Raw genomic sequence first — 10,945 nt, 5'->3', positions numbered from 1 at the left:
AACATCACTCTCCTACTTTATTTGCATTAGCAGACTTATTTTTAATTTATTTTCAAGTTTTTATTATCCTTATGTAGTTGTACAAAGGGGGTTTGATTCAACATGTCAGTTTATGAGTACAATGCATCTTGATCCATGTCACCCCTCCTACATTTCTCCCGATCTGTCTCAACTCTACCCATCCTTTCAAGAATACCTTGTTCCATTTTAACATATATACATTGACTATAATGACTACATTTGCCTACCTTTCCTCTCTCTACTTCTCTGCCTCCCTCCCTTCCATCTCTCCCTCTGAAAAAATATTCTTTTAGCATCCTGGTTTTCTTTTTTATTTTTTTCCAGCTCTTCTGGTTTACATTTTTTGTTAAATTGTAAGTTAGTTATTCAAAGGAGTTACACAATTGGAATCCTCCTCTCTTGTGTATTATGCTTTAGTTGATTTGTTTGTGTATATATGCATACGGCACTCCTGTTTTCATATATGTTTATACTTTAGATCTAATTTCCACATGTAAGAATAAATGTGCCCTTTGCTCTCTGAGCCTGACTGACTTCACTAAAATATTTTTCCAGGTCCATCCATTTCCTTGCAAATGACAAATCATTCTTCCTGATGTATGAGTAAAATTCCATCATATATATATATATATATATATATATGTATGTATATATATATGTATATATATATATCACATTTTCTTGATCCACTCATCCACTGTAAGGTATTTCTTTCTGTAAATTTGTTATCAAATCAAATGACCTCTTACTTCCCAGATGCCTCCTGGGACTTTAGGAGAAGAAACGTTTCAAGAACCACCTTCCAGAAATCCCCTAGCAGTGAAGGTCATAGTGTTTTCAAAAACCTCCAGGTCATGTTTACCTCCATTTCTCCCAACTGAAAAGGCCTGTGCCATCGTGAAAAGAAATGGCTCATGACTATGCCCTAGATTAGGCTCTGAATTGAGAAGGGAAGAATAGTTTGAACTTTTAGAAAGTTATGTTCCCTTCGTTCGTTTTACCTGACTAGCAGTGGCTAAAGAGAACATCTGCTCTGGTCCATTGAGTAAATGCCTTTGCTAAGCCCTGTTTCTTAGCCGGTAATAAAGGTCTGTTGACCAAGAGCAACTTCCTCCAATTCCCTTTATTCTCTGCCTCCCCAACAAGGTCCCTTCCTTCCTTCTTTCTTACCTTCCTTCCTTCCTTCCTCCCTTCTTGCCATCCTTCCTTCCTTCCTTCCTTCCTTCCTTCCTTCCTTCCTTCCTTCCTTCCTTCCTTCCTTCCTTCCTTCCTTCCTTCCTTCCTTCCTTCCTTCCTTCCTTCCTTCCTTCCTTCCTTCCTTCCTTCCTTTCTTCTTGTCTGCCTGCCTGCCTGCTTTTCAGTACTTTTACTCCAATCTGCTCAGAGATGCTCAAACATCATGCATTCCCTACCCAATATTATCCCTTGGCTCCAGCTTGTACAACTTGTGAACTGGTTCTATATACCTCTTATATATGGACACTACTCCCCCACTCATAATCCCACCTCTGTCTCCTAACACCTGGGACTATTGCAGCAGATCCCAGCTATTGTCACTCTCTGGCATCACTCTCTATCTCAAAGCTATTTTCTCCAGGAATACAAAAGGAAACTTACCAAAATGCAAATGTGCTCAGGTCAAACTCAATGTCAAAAGTGTTTGTATACACAATGTTGTCATGACAGTCTCTTGGTGCAAGGCCACAATTGAGATGTCTTCCCATACACACGGGACAATGTTGGGTGGTCAGAGGTGGACCTAACGATAGAGACCAGACATTACAGGCTCATGCACAGCCGCTTTGCATAGAGCATCCACTATGTGCAACTGGACACACCCAGGAATAATCTAGAAGTAGAAGAATCCAAAACATTTATGTCCAAAATGCACCCTGAATGAAATGCTCCCTTAAAACCCTAACCTTAGGATGAGTGAAAAAATATGATATGAGCACTGGGATAAAATTTCTTAAACCTCTGCTGCTGCTCTGCCATCGATTTTGCAGGGAAAGGAAGAGGCCTTGGGAAAACTCTGAGGCATTTCCTGGCAAAGTTACTATTCTAGCATTCTCTCCATCAGCAGTGGGAGCTGAGTTGCTTGGCTCCTGCCAATTCATTTGCTAAAATGTCAGGATTCCAGCATTCTGTCCATCAGCAGTAGAGGATGGGGTAGGGGACTGCAGCCCACACATTTCAAAGCTTAACTGAGAGCTTGTTAGTTCTCTCTTGAAAACATTCTCCACTCCTGCCTCTGTCACCAAATTAGGCAGTTATTTAAATATATGTAGCTAAATTATGTGTGCAAATAACAGAAAACAAAATAAAACAAATGCTATACTAATTATATTTTAAAACATATTTCCTTACCCAAGATGCCAAGTTATAATTCATTCTGTTTGGCTTCTAAGCTATTCAGCATTAAAGCTCATTTGATGGATGACAGATATGTGAACTCATTCATTATATATTTATTCACTCATTCTGTTTCTCTTTACTCACTGCCCATGGAATGCCTGGCATGAATGGGGCACACTGATACTCAAAAAGTCTCTGTATTGCCTATGTAGGCCCCGACTATACCCATCTGCAGTGGAACTTAAACTGTGCGTGTATTCTCTTTTTTATCTCTTTATCATTAATTGATCCATCGGGAGTTTTAAAACAGGCATATGTTTAGATTCTAGTATAAAAAATATATGAGCATTGTCTTAGAAAGGCAGTCTGGTTTTAAAATTCAGCTGCATTCTTTTGATACTCAGATCATTGAGAAGGAGAAATGTGTCTTCCCTCCTGTGCAGGCTTGCCCAAATCCTAGTGACTGGCTGACCCACAGGGACTGGCATAACGGTGTTTTTGAGTGTTTGGGGCTTCTGAGACTGTCATAAAAGACAAAGTGGCTGACACTTGAAACATTCATATTAAAGTCCTGAGACTCCATGTAGTAAGTTCTACAGCCCCAAGGCTGTCAAACCTGCTCTACATGGGAAGACCATATGAAGGATCCTGAGACAAACAGACAGACAGACAGAAATAGAGACAGAAGGGGGAGACAAATGGCCCTGAGAAAGAAGTGGCTGGGCAATCCATACCTTCTACTTCGCCAGTGTTCCAGCCCCAGCTACTGCCTGACAGTTATGAAGACGCAGAACCTGGCCAGGTTCACCTAGCTGAGCCTTTCTGAATCCTAATACTTAAAAACAGTGAGTTGTAAAATTATTGTTGTTTAGAAGCACTGAGTAGGGGAGTGTATTGTTACACAGCGACAGAGAACTACAAGAAAAATGGAAAGGAAGGGTTTTTAAGATGAATCTCCCCATCTATCATTAGGAATGGTTCACAAAGCATTTTGTCTTAGCTTCAACAAAATCAACCACATTTCTCTTGAGATAATTGGCCAGTCATTCCTCTGAGTACTTAATGTTTTGATGATGGTAAATTATACAGGATTTGTCTCTGCAAATACATGACTCTAGAAAGGAAATTATTCATAGATAGCTGGAGATTTGCATGGCTTGAATGTTTTTGTTTCCTATGATGATGGTGGCATTCAAAAGGTAAGGATAGAATTCAAGAGACTGAGCCCTCCTGACTAGTGCTCTTAAAAAAGAGTTCTGGGGGCTCTTGCTTGTCTTTCTGCTCTGTGAGGAAGAGGGGAAAATGGATCCTCACTAGACCAAGACTCCACCATGGCCTTGTCTAGCTTCCAGAACTAGGAGCAATCAATTTTTGTTTAATTTAGAAAGCCACCTAGTCTATAGTCATTTGTTATAGCAGTTCAAATGGGCTAATATAGACAACTTGTATACATTTTCAAAAGTGATGGACTTAGAGGAGGAAGCAGTGACTGCACTTTTAGCTGACAGGTCACCTCAGTTCCTATAGTAGCAGGACAGAAAGCCAGAAGCACTTTGTCCTTCACTTAACAGCTGCTGCACAGTAGGCATCCAAATCAATACACACTAATCACTACATAACCTAAATGGTCAAACTTCATTCACCCACAGGAAAAGCTTCCACTCTGCTTCTCCTTTTCCAAAATAGAGTAATTGATACATTGCTTTTAAGTTGTCTGAGCAACAGCAATAGCTACCACAAGTTACTATCTATATAGTTCCATTTTGCTGTAGACAATTCCTTTACAAGGTAGGTGTGTGACCTTTCTTGCAGCAAATGAATCAGCCAAGAGTTTTCACTCTGAGGGAATCTGGTGTACTTCAGAAATGGGAACTTCTTAGTGCAAAAATACAACCAAGACAGGCTGGGACAGTATCTGTAAAAGACTAATAATGTGACAAGTGCAGTATCTAAGGCAATGAATAATGCAGTATCTAATGCAATGTAAAATATTACTCAATTAGGAATCGAGAATACATAACTGCAAAGAAAAATGCATGGGGTAAGCAGCAAAAATTAGAGAATAAAATAAGAGTTTGCAAGACTGAAAGTTTATCTTCTATCTTGAGACTAGGCAACTTATGACAATGATGCTATAGACAGGTGTTGGTTCAACACAGAGTTTTCAGGGAGCTGGGCTGGAAAGTGAAAAGTAGGGGCCATATTGCCAAAAGGCAAAAGCCTATTCATGGATGGGTGAAGCCACTCAACATCAAGCCTGACTAAAGCATTACAACAGGTTGAAACACACCAGGGTGGAGACAAAAGAGTACAGATGGAGAAGGCCATGCCAGCACCCGCCCTGGCACTCAGCCTGGACCTCTTCATTCTGCTCCGGAACCCTAGATTTCATACCATGTTACATAACTTACAAATCAGGGCTTCTCACCACAGGGTGAAATACGATACAGAAATTGCTAGGAAAAGGGATACAGAGGAAAGTCTCCTCCATATGGAGAAAATTTTTCAGAAAAAAAGGAAAGATGACAATGATGAACTACATAGACCCAACCCAGAAGACAATTCTGAATGTAAGAGATTAAGTACGGGAGTCCCTGGCTTATAATGGCTTACAATGCTTCAATTTATGATATTTTCATTTTCCCATGGTACAAAATCATATCTGTACAATCATTCTGTGTTTCACGTTCTGTACACTATCTAGTAAATTGCATTAAATATTCAACTCTTTATTATAGACTTTGTGGTGGATGATTCTTCTGAACTGTAGGCTCTCTGAGTGTTCAGAATATGTTTGAAGCAGACTAGGTTAAATTATGATGTTCAGTGAGTCATGCAGTAAATACACTTTCTGAGATATTTTCAAGTTGCAATGGGATTAAGAAGCGCTAATCCTACCCTATGTCCAAGTCTGTCTGTAATTTATGTGAAAGCATCCAAAAGATCATGAAAAGACCTAACCCATGTCACTTTAGAGCAGTTTACACATTACTCCCTGTGTCCACATGACTTTCCTAGAAACAAAGGAATCATGATAATTTTCAGACCAGATATAATTTTACAATTGTATATACACTGTGATATCACTGCTTAGAAATAGCTGTTTGAGCACTTGATTTATGTAGTCACACATTAAGAACTTAATATATCAGATAACTGGCAATGCTGACACAAAATCTCATTTTAAAAAAAAAAAAGGAGAAATCAATCAACACGCCACAGCAGCTGTCTAATGTTTTCAAACTAATAATTTTTCTCACTGTTAGTACTTTCTAGATCATCCATGTATGTTTAAAACCCATCTAATAGGAATGGGTTTTGCTTTGGTTTTGTTTTGCTTTGCTTTGTTTGGTTCTGCTGAAAATAGCCAGAAGACCAAGTGTCTCTCATCTCATCTCCTAACTGACAGTGGATTTCTGTGATAAAGAGTGAAGAAAAGTTCCACAAAGATGGCTGTCATGATCATCTCATTCCATTCTATAACACAGCTTACAGAACAGACTGTGTTCTTAGGTGAAGGACAGGGTTTTGCAAGGACTCTAATGAACTATATAAGGAAGCCTGTATATAATCCAAAGTGAGACATATGTTCTCAAAGTACTCAGTGAGCTATCAAATATATGTATAATATATATGTATAATATTTTTGAAGAGAATAAGCGTGCTGAAATTAAACATGTAAATATAGGCTACAATGCTTGATAAGAAATGTACTCATTATCTTGCCCATGTAATTGTAACCCCTCTTTACAGTATTTTCACAATAAAAAAATAAAATAAAATAAAACATGTAAATATAAAAGTCATTTTATGTTTTCTCTCACTTTCTACTTTTTTTTGGCTTAGGTCAATCTGAGATTTAATTCTAAATTGGATCAACTTAAAAGAAAAACAAAAACTGTAAGAGAGAACTGTTTACTACAATGTTTTGTTTGCCAGTTCTCCTTTCTTGATTCCTTTAGGATGTTCATTCCTCTGCTGTGGTGAGATCATTGTGCTCATATCAAGACCAACAGCAAACTGGGTACTGGTGGCTCACACCTGTAATCCTAGCTACTCAGGGGGCTAAGATCTGAAGATCAAGGCTTGGGCAGGATAGTTCATGAAACTCTTATCTCCAATGAACCACCAGAAAACCAGAAGTGAAGCTGTGGTTCAAAGTGGTAGAGAGCTAGACTTGAGCAAAACAATGCAGCACCCAGGCCCTGAGTTCAAGCCTCATAACTGACCAAAAAAAAAAAAAAAAATCACCAGCAGACTCCCCCCACACACACACTCCCATGCTGTAAAAGCTGAAAATCCCCAGGCTGGATGCACAGCCACACACAGGGAACCAAGGAGTGATTAAGGGTGGACATGTGACCCAAACTAGCCAATTAAGAGTCCTCCCTGTTGTTTACAGGCTAGACTGGGGGGCGGTGGGAGGGTACGGGGCTATACAGCTTCTCTCCTTCTAAATTGTACACAATAGGAAGGTCAGCCCGAGCTGACTTTACAGCAATGAAAAATAAAACTCTGTAGCAGTAAAGAATGAATTCAACATGCAAAGAAAAGACATGGAAGCAGTCAAGGTAAACTATGAGAAGAAAAGAAAGAAGTGATAACTACATTGCTTGAGCTCCTGGATTCAGCCAGGTAAAAGAGTGAACATTTCTCTGGACTTCAAATCAGTCAATAAGCCACTCTCCACACTTCAGTTGGTTTAAAGTTTCATTTTTGATTCTTGCAATGTAAAAACTTAAACTCTCAATACAACTTTATCATTATTCTACCTCCATATTTCCTAAATACTATATGTGTTTCACAACATTCAGAATGGATTTACTCTATGACTGTAAATATGTAAAACAATAATGCACAAAATAATTCTAGTAATAACAAACAAGCACTTATTAACCACTTGCTTTGTGCAGGTATGGTGCAAGAGAGAGAGAGAGAGAGAGAGAGAGAGAGAGAGGAGAGAGAGTAGAAAGAGAATTGAGGATAGTGGTTGTCATTGGGGGAGTAGGAGAGGACAAATCTTCACAAGGTTTTCTAAAGCTTAGAGTGACCATAGTGGTTTCCAATTCCTATATACTTACTGAAGTTTATTACCAAATCTCCTATAATCAACTATATCACATTTGGAATCAAAACAGGAGGAAAAAAAGAATCATGTCCTTGAAAAAAAACCTTCTGCACCATTTATCAAGCAAGTAAGCCTATTTCCCATTAATTGTTGCTTTAATATTAATTAAGAACATTTATGGAATGTTGAAAATCAAAGTAAAATGTATTATCTGTCATACTACTTCATTTTATGTGTCTCTTAGCTATGTCTTCCTATTAATCTCCCCAGTATATTTGCATATCTCTTTTTGAAAATTTCCTCACAGGAAACCTTTTCAATTACTAAGTAGGAACGTGGGCAACACTGAAATAAAACAGAAAGGCTCTTTCGATTAAAAAATCCCTCTGGACTGAAGTTAAACAATCACTGCAAGTTTGTTGCATGTCTGTTTAGTTTAGATTCCCTATGAAGGAGATTCCATTTGCCTCTATTTTGTAACCAACTGTTTTTTTTTTTAAGGGTTGAAACACATACACACACACACCACACAAAACACCTTACTGATGGTCAGTTCAAACTAAGTCACAAAAATATTATCATCTGGAAAAGACAAATCAAAATGAGGAACTAAACTCACTGGTAGTTGTTAGGTTTTGTTTTGAGTAACCCATTCAGAGTAAGACCTGTTGGGCCTGTCTCTGAATCTTAGCTGCCTACTGGCACACCCTGTTCTTGTTGCCAGCAACAGACATAGCTACAGGAGACCCTGCTGCTCTCCTCAAGGTAGACTTAGGTAAAGGACAGGAGAATTGCGTCTAAAACCAAAGTGGAGAAAGGGAATGGCAATGTGGTCTTAGCAGTTAAGCAGGATCTGTTGCAACTATGGAATATTGATGTTGTCATTTTGATTGTAACCATGAGTAAGTTGCTTCATCTCTGAAGGCTTCCATTTCCTATCAATTTGGAGACAATTGTGGTAAGTGCCAAAGAGGTGCAATGAGCAGGTGAGTTGAACTCCCTCCAGTGCCTAGCCCAGTACCCACACACAGTAAATGCTCAGGGCTGTTTGCTGTGACCTTGAGCCATGGACTTTCTCAAACCTTCCTCTCCTGGGTGGTCTTCTGCTCAATATCCCCTCTTAGCCTGGGTAGAATGGACCACCACCACCACCCATTTGATACACAAGGTACTTAGAACTCTTCAGGACCTTTAAGGGTGTGTGTGTGTGTGTATAAAACACCCACACACATATATACCTATATATACCATATATAATTATATTATATATACTATATATAGTATATATAACATATATAGTATATATAACATATATACTATTAAACTATTATACATATATACTATATATGGTGTATATATATATAATATATATAGTGTATATATAAATGGTGTCTTTCCATGAAGCAGAACCCATGAGACTAGGAACAGTGTCTTATTATCTGTAGAGCTAGGCACCAGTAGCTCATGCTAGTAATCTTACCTACTCAGGGGGCTAAGATTTGAAGATCACAGTTCAAAGCCATCTAGAGCATGAAAGTTTATGAGACACTCTTTTCTAATTAACCAGAAAAAGGCAGAAATGTAGGTGTGACTCAGTGGTAGAGCACCAACCTTGAGTGACAAAACTAAGGGACAGTGCCCAGGCCTATAGCTCAAGCCTCAATGTGGCACAAAAAAAAAACAAAAAATGAAAACAAATCACCTTGATTAGATAGGGGGAAAGATAAAGGAGCTACTAAAATGGTAATTAAAAAGAAAAAGAGAAATAAAATAGCAACTTTGATCCAATATGTGACAAGTGTACCTTCCATTTAAAAGTCACAGGGCTTTGCTGAGACGTGCACAAATCAGTCCCAAGACAAAGAAATGTGATCGAGCCCAGTCCAACAAGTGACTACCTCAAAAATGACTCATCCAGTTCCAGGTAAGCATTGGTAATTAATCCTGGAATCTCATATGAAGTATTTTCCATGTTTCTTCAGGCCTTCTAAATGTCATTGTTTGTTTGATTACAAATTCACTGCTGTAATTGGAATCTTTCTTTTAAGATTCGCTTGGTGGTTTTGGCATTTGCAGTGTTTGTCCTTCTGTGAAAATTTGAATGCAAAAGTCTGATCACAAGGCAATGGTGATATCTCTCTCTCTCCTCACCACCTGGATATTTTACTAAGGTTTCAGTAGCTTTTTAATGGTTGATTCTTATCTGTTTAGTTTGATTTTTAAGGACAGATAATTTTTACTTTGAAGGTAAGTCTTTTTGACTCTATGCCTTCATTGTGCCCCAACAAAACATTCTGAAAATCCTCTTTAAGAATCAAACTGAAGTTCATTTTTTTTCCTTTTTCTGTTTGGTGAGAAAAGGAAAGAAAGACACAAACATTTCTTTCCCTGGTTGCCCATATTCCTGCTCTCCTATCTGGAATGAGGTTCAGGTTATTCGTTTGTATGTGTGTATGTGTGTGTGTGTGTGTGTGTGTACTTATTTTTTTAATTTTTATTATAAATATGATGTGAAGAGGGGTTACAGGTATGTAATTCAGGTAATGAGTACATATTTTCCATACAGACTTTTTAGCAAGCAGAAACATAAAATCCATTTGTCACATCTATTCTGGTCATGAAAAGTTATAAAGGAGACTTGAAATAGTGACAAAGTCACAGGTGCAAGATTTTTAAATTCCTTTTGTTGCTGTTGTTTTTATAGAAAGGGAAGTATGAACCATAAACTTGTTAAAGCAGGAAATAGTTTTTACATTTTTACTAGCCGATGAAAAGCAAACAGAAATATAAAAAGAGAAGAAACCACAAACATTAATAGCAAATATAGAAAGTTACTTTTTGGAACTTAAAGTCATCATAAAATCAAATGTTCTTCTTCAGCAAAGGACCCAGAGACAGAACAGGGTAGAAAATGGCCACAGCACCTTTTGTGAATGGAATTATATAACCATGTCTCTTTTCAGAAATGTCTTCTCCTCTGCTACTAAACCCTTATCACTTTCACAGATTTCTGGAAAGTCGTAGGATCCCAGTCTTTGCTCTTTTTCATGCCTTTTATTTCTGAGCTTTCTACTTTTTCTGTTCTTTCTAAATATAGGCCAATGCTTTTCATATCATTCACAAATAGGATTTGGCAAGAAGGGAGACCAAATATGGCATTTGCAAATACTTAACACTCAGTTGTCAAAAAATTGTGTTTGAAAGGTACATTCCCATCCTGAATTCCTAGAAGTAATCTGAATTTTGCTACAATTGCATGTAACTTATATAAATAGTAGCTATCATCAGCCCTGCTGCTTGTGTGTGTATGTGTGTATACACATATATGGGTATATATATACACAATATGTATGTATATATGTACTATATGTATATGTATATAGTATATTCATGTATATATATATTATGTTTACATAAAATAATCAACATCTCTCTTTGCTATCATGAGCACAGTATCTGTTCACTCAAATTTTGATTCTTCTGTAAAAATCTGATGGAATT

Source organism: Dipodomys ordii, unplaced genomic scaffold, assembly GCF_000151885.1.
Source record: "Dipodomys ordii isolate 6190 unplaced genomic scaffold, Dord_2.0 Scaffold9, whole genome shotgun sequence".
Lineage (NCBI taxonomy): Eukaryota > Metazoa > Chordata > Mammalia > Rodentia > Heteromyidae > Dipodomys > Dipodomys ordii.
This window is presented reverse-complemented; position numbering follows the sequence as displayed.